Genomic DNA, 9558 nt, shown 5'->3' on the forward strand with positions numbered 1-9558 from the left:
TTTCTTTCTTCTTTCTTTCTTTTCTTCCTTTCTCTCTCTCTCTCTCTTTCCTTTTCTTTTCTTTTTACCAAAGCTTCCAGACTCTTTTTGAGTTTGCTTGACACCCCTGAGCCTTCCTTTTCTCATCTGTACAATGGGAGTAATCTCTGCCCTACAGAATTGTTAGTGGATTCACACAGGAAACTTCCTATTCACAACCTGAAAGGTTTGTGGAGCTTCTCAAACGCTCCCAGCTCCCAGGTTTCTTTCACGGAGGGTAAATCCACTAGCACTTTCTCTACCTTGTTGGTATCTTCTGCACAGATTCCCTTCTTCCAAGTTGCAGCCAGGAATGTGAGGGGTTAAGTTATACTGGGAGGTGCACAGACAGAGTACACAGCCTGTCTTTCACACCACAGAGGTAGGTCCCTTCACAAAACGCCAACATATGTTCACATAAACCTGGCTCAGTCACATCTTCCTGACCTGTGTGTGTGTGAAAATGTTACTGTGGGCCCAACTGCTGTCTTATTAATATCTTTGGAGTGGAATCTGTCACTGCAGAGTGCTCTGTCCCCTTGGACACTGACTCTGACCACTCTCTCCCTACTTGCTTGACACTGTGCACAGATGAGTCTGCCTCTGTGTTGGCATGAGCGCTTGATTCCAGAGGCAGAGAAAACGTGGTTGGTATGGAGAAGGGGAATTATTTGAGGGAGGTGGGCTTCCTGACCTCAGAATCATCCTATAAATACCTCCCCTTTGCCTTGGTCTTGAGTGAGGCAAATCTTGGCCTGGATAGAGGTCAGGCCCCTCTGCAGGACAAGCCCCTAGCTGTAGCCAGTACAAGGCCCTACCTCCATGGGGCACAGGGTAGGCACAACGGAACCTAGTATAGGGACCTCCTGCTGCATTTTTCTTTGCCTATTTCAAAATTGGGTTTCAGTTCCTCAGCACCTCCAGTCTCTTGTGGAAAAAGTGGTCTGCCAGGCTTTGCCTCAGGGTAGTTCCTCAAACACTCCCAACACAGCAGCTAGTTTCAGGAACTTTAAGATTGTGTGTCTGGAGTTCTCATTCAACACTGTTTCAGTGGGCCCATGGCACAAGGATGTCTTGCTTTAGCAACCTTATTATAGAAAGGGCTGCATTTACCCAGAAGAGGAGGTAGTTTTTCTCTTGCCTTCCTCTGTACCCAGCTTCTCTCCTACTCCTCCCCATTTCCTGCTGAGCTCCAGCCTTCCTGATCTGCTCACAGGTCCCCTAATGGACTCTGTGCCTTTTCTTCCCTTTGGGCTTTTACTATGTTGTTTTCTGCTCAGAACGTAGCCTCCTCCCTGTCCATTCCCAATGTTAGCTCCTCCAGGAGACCCTTGCCAGAGTAGCCCCTTGCCAGAGTAGCCCCCTCCTCCAGTATCAGGAGCAGCTCCTCTCCTGCCCAGTTCCTGCTACCTGCTTCCCACTCTGCTGGGCCCTGTTTTGACTCCCATAGAAAAAGAGGAGTGTGGTGTGGTAAAGACCAGGGATGTTGGTTTATTGCCTCACTACTTGCTTCCAGCACCAAATACAAGCCTGGCACATTGCAGGAAGCCCATAAATGGCTGTTAAATTGGTGGATGAAGACAAGGAACCTCACAGGTCCCCAAAAGTCAACTTTCTCAGAGTTGTACATATATAACTGGAATAAAACACATAAAAGTCTCCAGGGACCAAGGACATGACTCGACTGAGAGACACTGGTTCGTGGAGTCCATGGGGGAGTTGGGGGACACATTCCTTCTCTAGAAAGGCAGCTTTTCTGGTGTTTCATGAGAAGCCAGAAATCTGGATTTTTATGGGCTGTATTCACTGTTTCAAGTTGGGTGATTGTGGCAGAGACACTTACTGTCCCTGGAATAACAATTGATGGCTCACAGTCTCCAGCCCTCTGCCATGTGACTAACTGCAAACAGGCCAGCTCATTTAAGCCGCTACAGTCTTGTAGCTTTCCTGTCCCATTCCATGGTGACCTTGAAAGTCACATGTCCCAATTGGTGTAGCTTCTTGATGGTCAGCCTGGGTCCCTGAATGCCTTTGTGGATCAGAAACCTCTGCCAACCCACAGTGGATATGGACTGGGAAGGAGAAACCAATCTTTGCTGTGATAAGCCCCTGGTGTTTTTAGAGATTTGTTAGTACTACATAACTTAGACTATCCTGACTACTGTAGTAAATAATTCCAGTGGATAATGCAGTAAATAATTCCAAATTATTTCAATGGACACACACACACACACACACACACACACAGACTGAGACAGAGAGACAGAGAAATAAAATATAGCTAGACGAAACACAGTTGTAAGACAGATGCCCTTAGTGGGGCTCCAGTTTGTGACTTCTGATTCACAATATGACTCAGTTTACAGTACTTTCATTTTCCTATAGCATGTGAGGAATATGCCCATTTTGCTTTATGTAGTAGGAACACTTATAGGTGGACTTCTCTATAAGTCAAGGAGTGATTAGTTATTAATAGAAGATGCTTCCTACAGAGCTCTGGGCTGCAAGCTGCTAAAGACCTGTGTGGCTTCAGTTGCATGCTTTTTCCTCTCTGTGCCTTAATTTTCCCATCTATACAATGGGAATATTGGCCTTTGATGGGGGCTAGTTTGGTTGACAGTGAGGTGGGTGGTGGGGAGCCCCAACCAGGGCCTTGTCTAGGGCTCCAAATAATACTATTTGCAAAGTATTGTGCTGAGTAACACATGAGATCTTCACCACATTGGCCTTCAGGAGTGTTTTACTCAAGAGCCTGATAATTCAAAGACCATAAACAAGATGCTGAGTGTCTCCGGCTAGAGCTGGGCAGCATCAGCTGGGAGAGGTTGCACAGAGGAGAGAATCAGGAGGAAAGAGAAGTAGGTCCTGGATTGCAGATGGCAAATGAGTGGAGAGAGGGGAAAGTGGGTCAAAGGGTAAACAGCTTAGCTTGGAGGGACAGAGAATGGGGCACGCCATCTCAGGTGAGGGCGGGAGGTGAGCAAGGCTGAGGGGAGGTAATGAAGAGCCAACTTCAGCAAAGGCAGACTCTTCCAACTTGCCTGGCTGGGTCTCCAGCCTTATAGAATGGGAATCTTGGACCCACAAGAAAAACAGCCTCTCCTTTGAGAGAAACACATATTTCTGTGTCCTCGAGCACTCATCATCTATGTGGTCCTAAGCACATCACATGGTCTTTCTAGCCCCTACATGTTCCATCCCTCCACCCCAAGTAAACAACACTGCCATCTATTTGAGCTCCAGTCCTGAGCTCTGGGGTCACTCACAGAATTCCACTCCAGATCTGAACATTGCATTTGTATCTCTTTTATCAGACTGAAAGTTGAGAAGATTTTCATTCATTTTGATAATCCCAGTGTCTTGTTTAATTCTGAGTTAAGCTGCACATGTACCTAAGGGATGTCCTAGAGATAATTTGAATGAGAGAGCTTCAAGTGAGAGAGAGAGAAAGAGAATGCAAAAACCCTAGCAAGAAAGCAAATGGAGATTTCTCTTCATTTGGAGCATGTTCCTGAAACTGCCCCTTAAACACTCACTCTTCTTGCACATTTAGTAGACTAATGGAGTATTTTTAAACCTTTAATAAAAAGCACAATCTTATCTAGATAAAACACTAGGCAGAAGGTCAATACCCAAACGAATTAAAGTGAGGCTGCCTTGGTTGAAGTAGGAGTTGGGGAGAAGATGGGTGGGGGATGGCCTGCCACCCAGGCACACTCTGAAAACCACAAAGAGACATGCAGCTGGGCAGGCCAATCCCTGCAGCTCTGGGAGTCCAGCCTTTGTCCTGTCCTGCTCCCCACCCCCATCCCACCCTCCCCGGACCCCACCCCCGACCCCTGGCCCCAGTGCACATAGCTCAGACCTCCACGCTTGCTTTTCATAGGAAGCTCTGTCCTCAACCAGAGGGCTCAGCCGTAGCCAGGGATCCCTGTGCCCCAGAGGAGGGGCCCCAGGGTGGTATGTCAGCCCTGGTAACCTGTCCCCAGTGAATGAGCAGTGAATTGTTTTTACTTTCCACTTCAGTGGCTGCTCTGCCAGCCCTGGGGAGGAGCGCCTGAAGACAGCTGGCACCATAGCCTGCCCTCGTTATTGTCCCTGGCTTTTGGTTTGGACAATGAAGGCTTTACAACTGCTAGCCTGTGACCCACCTTTCCCCTTTTGTGGTCATGGAGCCGGTTATCACAGAAGAAGGTAGCTCTGTGGTTTTTCAGGTTACCAGTACAGCCCAACTCCTGCTGGCCAAAGGCAGGAGAAAAAGAAGGCTAATGAAATGGAATTTTCTTGAAGCTAAATTGAGTGCATTTGAAAGCCCTTTATTTCAAGGCTGTGTGCTGCCTGCTTTTTAGTCTTCCAATGCTCTTTCATAAAATAATGGCAAAAAAAGGATGGTCATTGTTGTCCTTACTTGGTAAAATGGAAAATATGTCAGTATTAAAAATAAAATACTATGAGAATGTCTGAGACATCTAAGGGCTTGGTAACCTCTGTTCTAACGTTTTATAAAATTATGGTTCTCATTTTCTTAGGCATGATTAAAATCTAATATGTAAAGAAAGTGACATGAGAAGCAAAACAAAGGAGGACAGAACATGTGGGGCACAGCTGGGAGTCTCTCCACCCAGTCTGTTCCCATTAGAAGGAAGTTGGAGGTTCCAAGGGAGAGGGCAGGTGCTGGTGACACTGCCAAGCATTCATGGGAAGCCTGACTTCCCTGCTCCACAACCAGAGGCTACAGCTTTCAAATGCCAGCCAGGGCCAGCAGGAAGGTATAAAAAACAAGGCACCTTTAAAGAGGCCTTCCCTGGCACCTGTTAGAGAGCAAATGGCAAGACCTTGGCGAGGAAAGAAGCTGCAGTGCTGGTACCAGCTGCCTCCAAGAGGGGGTCTGGCTAGACACAGGCTGCACATGTTTTGCTGAGAGCGCCAACTGTTGGGATGTACATGGCAGGAGCAGCTGCGGATCCTGCCCTCTTCCAAACTGCTGTCCTACCCCCTCCTCCCAATGCCACCATCACATCTCTCTGGCTCAGCCACACACCTCCCTGCCCCAGTACTGATGGCTAGGAAGCCCTGGGATGACACTGTGCAAGGAGGAGTGACCACAGAGTCATCAGCTACCTCTATTACTTTCCTTCTCTGGGCTGACCCCATGGACCCCAGCTTACCTTCACACCTGCAGTCCTGGGATCCCACTGACAGTTCTTCCTGAGACCATTCTGGCACCCAGGCCTCCCTGACACTGCTGCCCTTCCTCTGAGGGCCCTCTGTGCCCAGGCAGGAGGCCCTTCCTCCCAGCTTCCTGACAGCCCCAGCCCAGAAGCAGTTCCTACCCAAACCTCTATAACCGCATTCTTATTTCTGTCCTTGCTTTCAGGGCACATCAGCCTGAGGCAAGAAAGGTGTTTCCAATCCTCTGGCTCTCCCTCACATGCACACCCCCTGGTGCCGTGGGACCCTCCTCACCAAACCAGGCTCACTTCTTCTATGGAAGAGGGGGTCTATGGAAATAGGAATCCTCTCAGCTAAGCTTTTTGGGCCAAATAGGTGCTCAGAATGATCACTGAGGCCTGGGGCCAGTGGTGTAGCTCCTCTGAGTGCTTGGGGCCAGCTGCAGTGGGCTACACTGGGTGTTCTCTACAGCTGCCTCCACCTGTGCCATGCACTGTGCCAGTCCTCTGTGCCATGTGCAGCTGGAGGTGGTTTCCTGTGAGACATTGTGTGCCTATGAACCTTCTGGGTCATGGAGCCCTTTGGAGTCTTTTGAAAGCTTAACACACTCTCCCCAGAAAAATTTGTGTGTGTGTGTGTGTGTGTGTGTGTGTGTGTGTGTGCGCGCGCGCATGCATGTACGCACACTCCGAATTTGCATACAACTGCAGGGTTATCAGGAAGCTATTGTTCATGTAGCCCTGGCTCCCCAGATCCCAGGTTAAGAACTTCTGCTGAAATGTGTCACAGCAAAGGACAGGAGACAAGAGGCATTGTGAAGAGAAGTCTGGGTGTGAGTTTTGTTGGAGTATCAACTTAGTATGTGACTTCAGCATGTTGTGTCATCACTCTCGCCTTGGTTTAGCCTGGATTGTACTGGCCGCTGGTCTAGAGTGTCTTCAGGGCTCTTTTGAGTTCTGCAGTTACGGGGCTGTATGACATCCTCTGCCCCACCTCTCAAGGTCAAGCAAAGTGAAGGGAGGGGATTCTAAATCTCTCCCTGAACAGTGCATCCTGGGAAAGGAGGTTAGACAATTAGAAGATGAGACTGAGCAAAGAGCAAGTTCCTCTTTAACAAGAGTGAAAAAAACTGCAGAAGCTTTGGGAAAAAACTGCAGCCACTTCCTATTTTATTTTAATGTACTTTAAAACAATTTCAAAGTATTTTCTTCAATGTATTCTGTGACAGGATAACCACTCAGTCTTTACAAGGATCTAGGTTTAAAGCTCTGCTGTGATTCTTTAGCTGTGTGACCTTAGGCAAGTCCCTTTCCCTCCCTGAACCTCAGATTCCTCATTAGTTGAATCACTAACAGCTGTAAAGGTGAATGACGAGCCATGTACGACATGCCTTACATGGGGCTCACACAAAATAAACAGAAACTCCAGTTATAGGTCGTAATAGGAGTCAGGGGCTCCGGAGAGACAGCAGGGCAATGGGATGCGAATGTGGAACTCAAAGAGGATGACAGTCCTCCCACCAGGAACAACTCTGAGCAAGTACATATGTCTGAATTGACTGTTAAAACCAGGCCCCAGGCACCCAGATGCCCGGTCTAGAGGGCTTTCTGGTAGACACCCTAGCCAGGGTCTCCTCTTTGAAACTGCATTTACAGGATCCAAAGTGTGACATGCCTGAGTTCTGTCTATGTTCATTGTTATGACTCACTGTCTAGCTGACTTTACCCAGGAGGACCCTGGACCTTCACCCTGTTCATGACCTCCAGGTTACCCACTGGAGTTTCGTGGTGGAAATACAACCCCCAACTAGCGACTTTTACACTGACGCTATCATCTGTGGCCTCAATCTCACTTTCACTGTCAAGTACTGAACCACCAGCACTACACACAGAGAATTATGACAAGAACTAATGAAAATAGACTTAACAAACACTGAGAAAGTGCCAAAACACACCCCATTACCACTTATAGTCAGCAATTTTTTGACCTAATTTTAACATGTTCCATCTTCTTTCTCTTTTCTCCTCCTTCCTCTTTCCCCCAACCTTTTCCTTCCGCCCTCCCTCTCTCTAGCACCTCCCATCCTGGTGGCAGTAAGTAGCTCAGGAATTACACAGAGGAGCAGGAGGCAGGCAGATCTGCATGTACCTGTTAGTCTTACCAATTCACTTACAAGATTTTATTTTATTTTTAAATCATGGCTTCTGGCAACAAATCTTGATTGTGTTGTGGGCAGTTGAACTACAGAGTAGCCAGTGAAGGTCTCTTCTGCAAGTGCAAGAGCATGGCTCTGGCCTGCTTTGCTTCAAATTACAGACTTCTGTCCTTTATTGGCTGTGACCTTATTTAACCCGTTTGTTAAGTGGGGTTACTAAATCTCTCTTTACAGAGTTTTGAGACAGCACTGGCACTGGCCTGGCTCTCATCTTGGTGTGAGAGGAGGTCCTCCCTCCCACAGGGCTGTGTCAGGTTAATAAAAACACTGAGGTGTCTGAGTCTAAAGTGCAGGACTAAGAGTCAGGAGAAATCAGGGTGAGCTCTCAGTGGATGAAATGAATGAGGCTTAGCACAATAAACCCTGGATTCAAATCCTGACTCCACCATTGCCTCATCTGGGCAAACTGGACACTTCCATAATTCTTTAAGCCTTAATTTTCTCATCTGAAAATGGGGATAATGAAACTATTGGGACTATAAGAAGTAGAGGGCATACTGTGATAAAAAGCCCTTAGCACAGATCTGGGAACAAGGCAAATTCTCTAAAAACGGCGATTGTGAGGCAAATTCCTCCCTCTGCTATCACCTTGGCGTTGGTTTTCCATCTATGAAATCTGAGAGCTGTGCCAGAGGCGCTTCAAGCTCTCTTCCCAACTCCAAGATAAATGCTTCTAGGAAACTGACTGAGAGACAATGTGGGCAAAGGTATAGCCTGTGGCTGTGTCACCTATCGTGCTCAGGTTTTAGCCCCTAAGGTGCCTGCACCTTGGAGGAAGTGCGTGGCGCAATGCTCACTCCCAACTCAGCATTGGGCCTGAGGCTCGGGATGCGCCATGCTGGCAGCGAGAGGGGATCTTGCGCTCTGCAGCCGAGAGAACCCTATGCCCAGGCTCAAGAGCCCGTGGCAGGGGCGGGCTCGGGGGCGTAGGTGTCCGAGCTCCCTGGACTCCCCGAACTCTCCTGCCCATCTATCACTCACCGTCCACTCATCGCACAGTCCAGAAGCCGCTGTTAGTGCTGTGCCTCGCCGGCACCCGCAGCTGCGTCTATAGCACCCACTGACCACCGCCTCTTGTGTCCTACGCGTCGAGACCTCCCCTCCCCGCCCCTCGCTCCTCTTCGGCCAATCACGACGCCCATCTTTTACTCTCCGTCCCGCATCTCCCCGCCTCTCTTCGAGCGCCGGCCAATGGTGCCACCTTGTTCGGGCCACACAGGGAAGGGTCGACTCCAGGTTGTGCCCAAGGACCTGCGGGGAATGTTCGGCGAGTCGGGCCTATGATATGTCCTCCCACCACCACCACCACCACCACCACCACCACCACAGTGCCCGGAGACTAGCGGAGCAAGCAGCCTCGACTTGGCTGGGAGGGTCTGGGAACCGTGGGGGGTTTTCCAACAAAGGCCACTGCGTGGGCGCCGCAATTACTAGAGTGCCCGTCGCGGGGGAGGAGTTTATCAGTACAACCTGTTAATTGTTAATTTTCACTCAAGGGGCACCCGTGTGCAGTCCCGTCGTTTGCTTGGCGTAGCCTCTCAGAGAGGACCCTATGATACAAAAAGATAACTTCTCTTCTGGTCACCTCCTGCTCCCGGAGGATTTGCCTGTGCGGAGGCGAGGGCACGGAAGACCACACAGGCCTTTTGGGGAACTCTGAACCGTTCGGTGTTTCTGGAGTGTGGGCATAGCAGGGCAGGCGGGGGGGAAAGTTAATGGAAACATTTGCAATTTGTTTTTATCTGGTGATTCCCAGTCCTGACCTCGGATGGACCTTTTCTCCCCTACCCCCAACATAAATCATTTTAGTTTTATTCTATCTGTGGTTCTTACCCTTTTAAAAGGTCACGTGTCTATTTTGGGCCTTCTAGAAAAATGCAGGTGCCCACATAAGCAAAAATCTGCTAAGTTAAGTCTGTTCATCTTTACCCCAAATCCGGCAGTCCTAACAACAGTTAGCACAGCCCCTCTTAAGTGGGGTCCAGGGCCCACAGACTTAACTCAGAAGAAAGGAAGGAAGGAGAGTAAAGGAAAAGAAGGGAGAGAGGGGGAGAGTGTGCGCGCGAGTGAGCAACTTGTTTAGAGCAGCGATGTGTGAATTACAGTCACGAGTGATGTATCACAATCACTTTTATTTTTCATCCTGCACTCAC

General features: G+C 48.9%; 1 protein-coding gene across 2 annotated transcripts in view; it reads right to left on the bottom strand.

Moving 5' to 3' along the window:
- RASSF4 (Ras association domain family member 4) overlaps window positions 1-8465 on the bottom strand; it is a 34253-nt gene extending 25788 nt beyond the window's left edge. For both annotated transcript variants that reach the window (XM_011378140.2, XM_023522116.1), the window contains exon 1: window positions 8387-8465. The gene's annotated coding sequence lies outside the window, so the exon portion shown is untranslated. The remainder of the gene's footprint in view (window positions 1-8386) is intronic.
- Between the last annotated feature and the right edge of the window lie 1093 nt (window positions 8466-9558).

The sequence above is a fragment of the Pteropus vampyrus genome, unplaced genomic scaffold (genome assembly GCF_000151845.1).
Source record: "Pteropus vampyrus isolate Shadow unplaced genomic scaffold, Pvam_2.0 Scaffold331, whole genome shotgun sequence".
Classification (NCBI taxonomy): domain Eukaryota; kingdom Metazoa; phylum Chordata; class Mammalia; order Chiroptera; family Pteropodidae; genus Pteropus; species Pteropus vampyrus.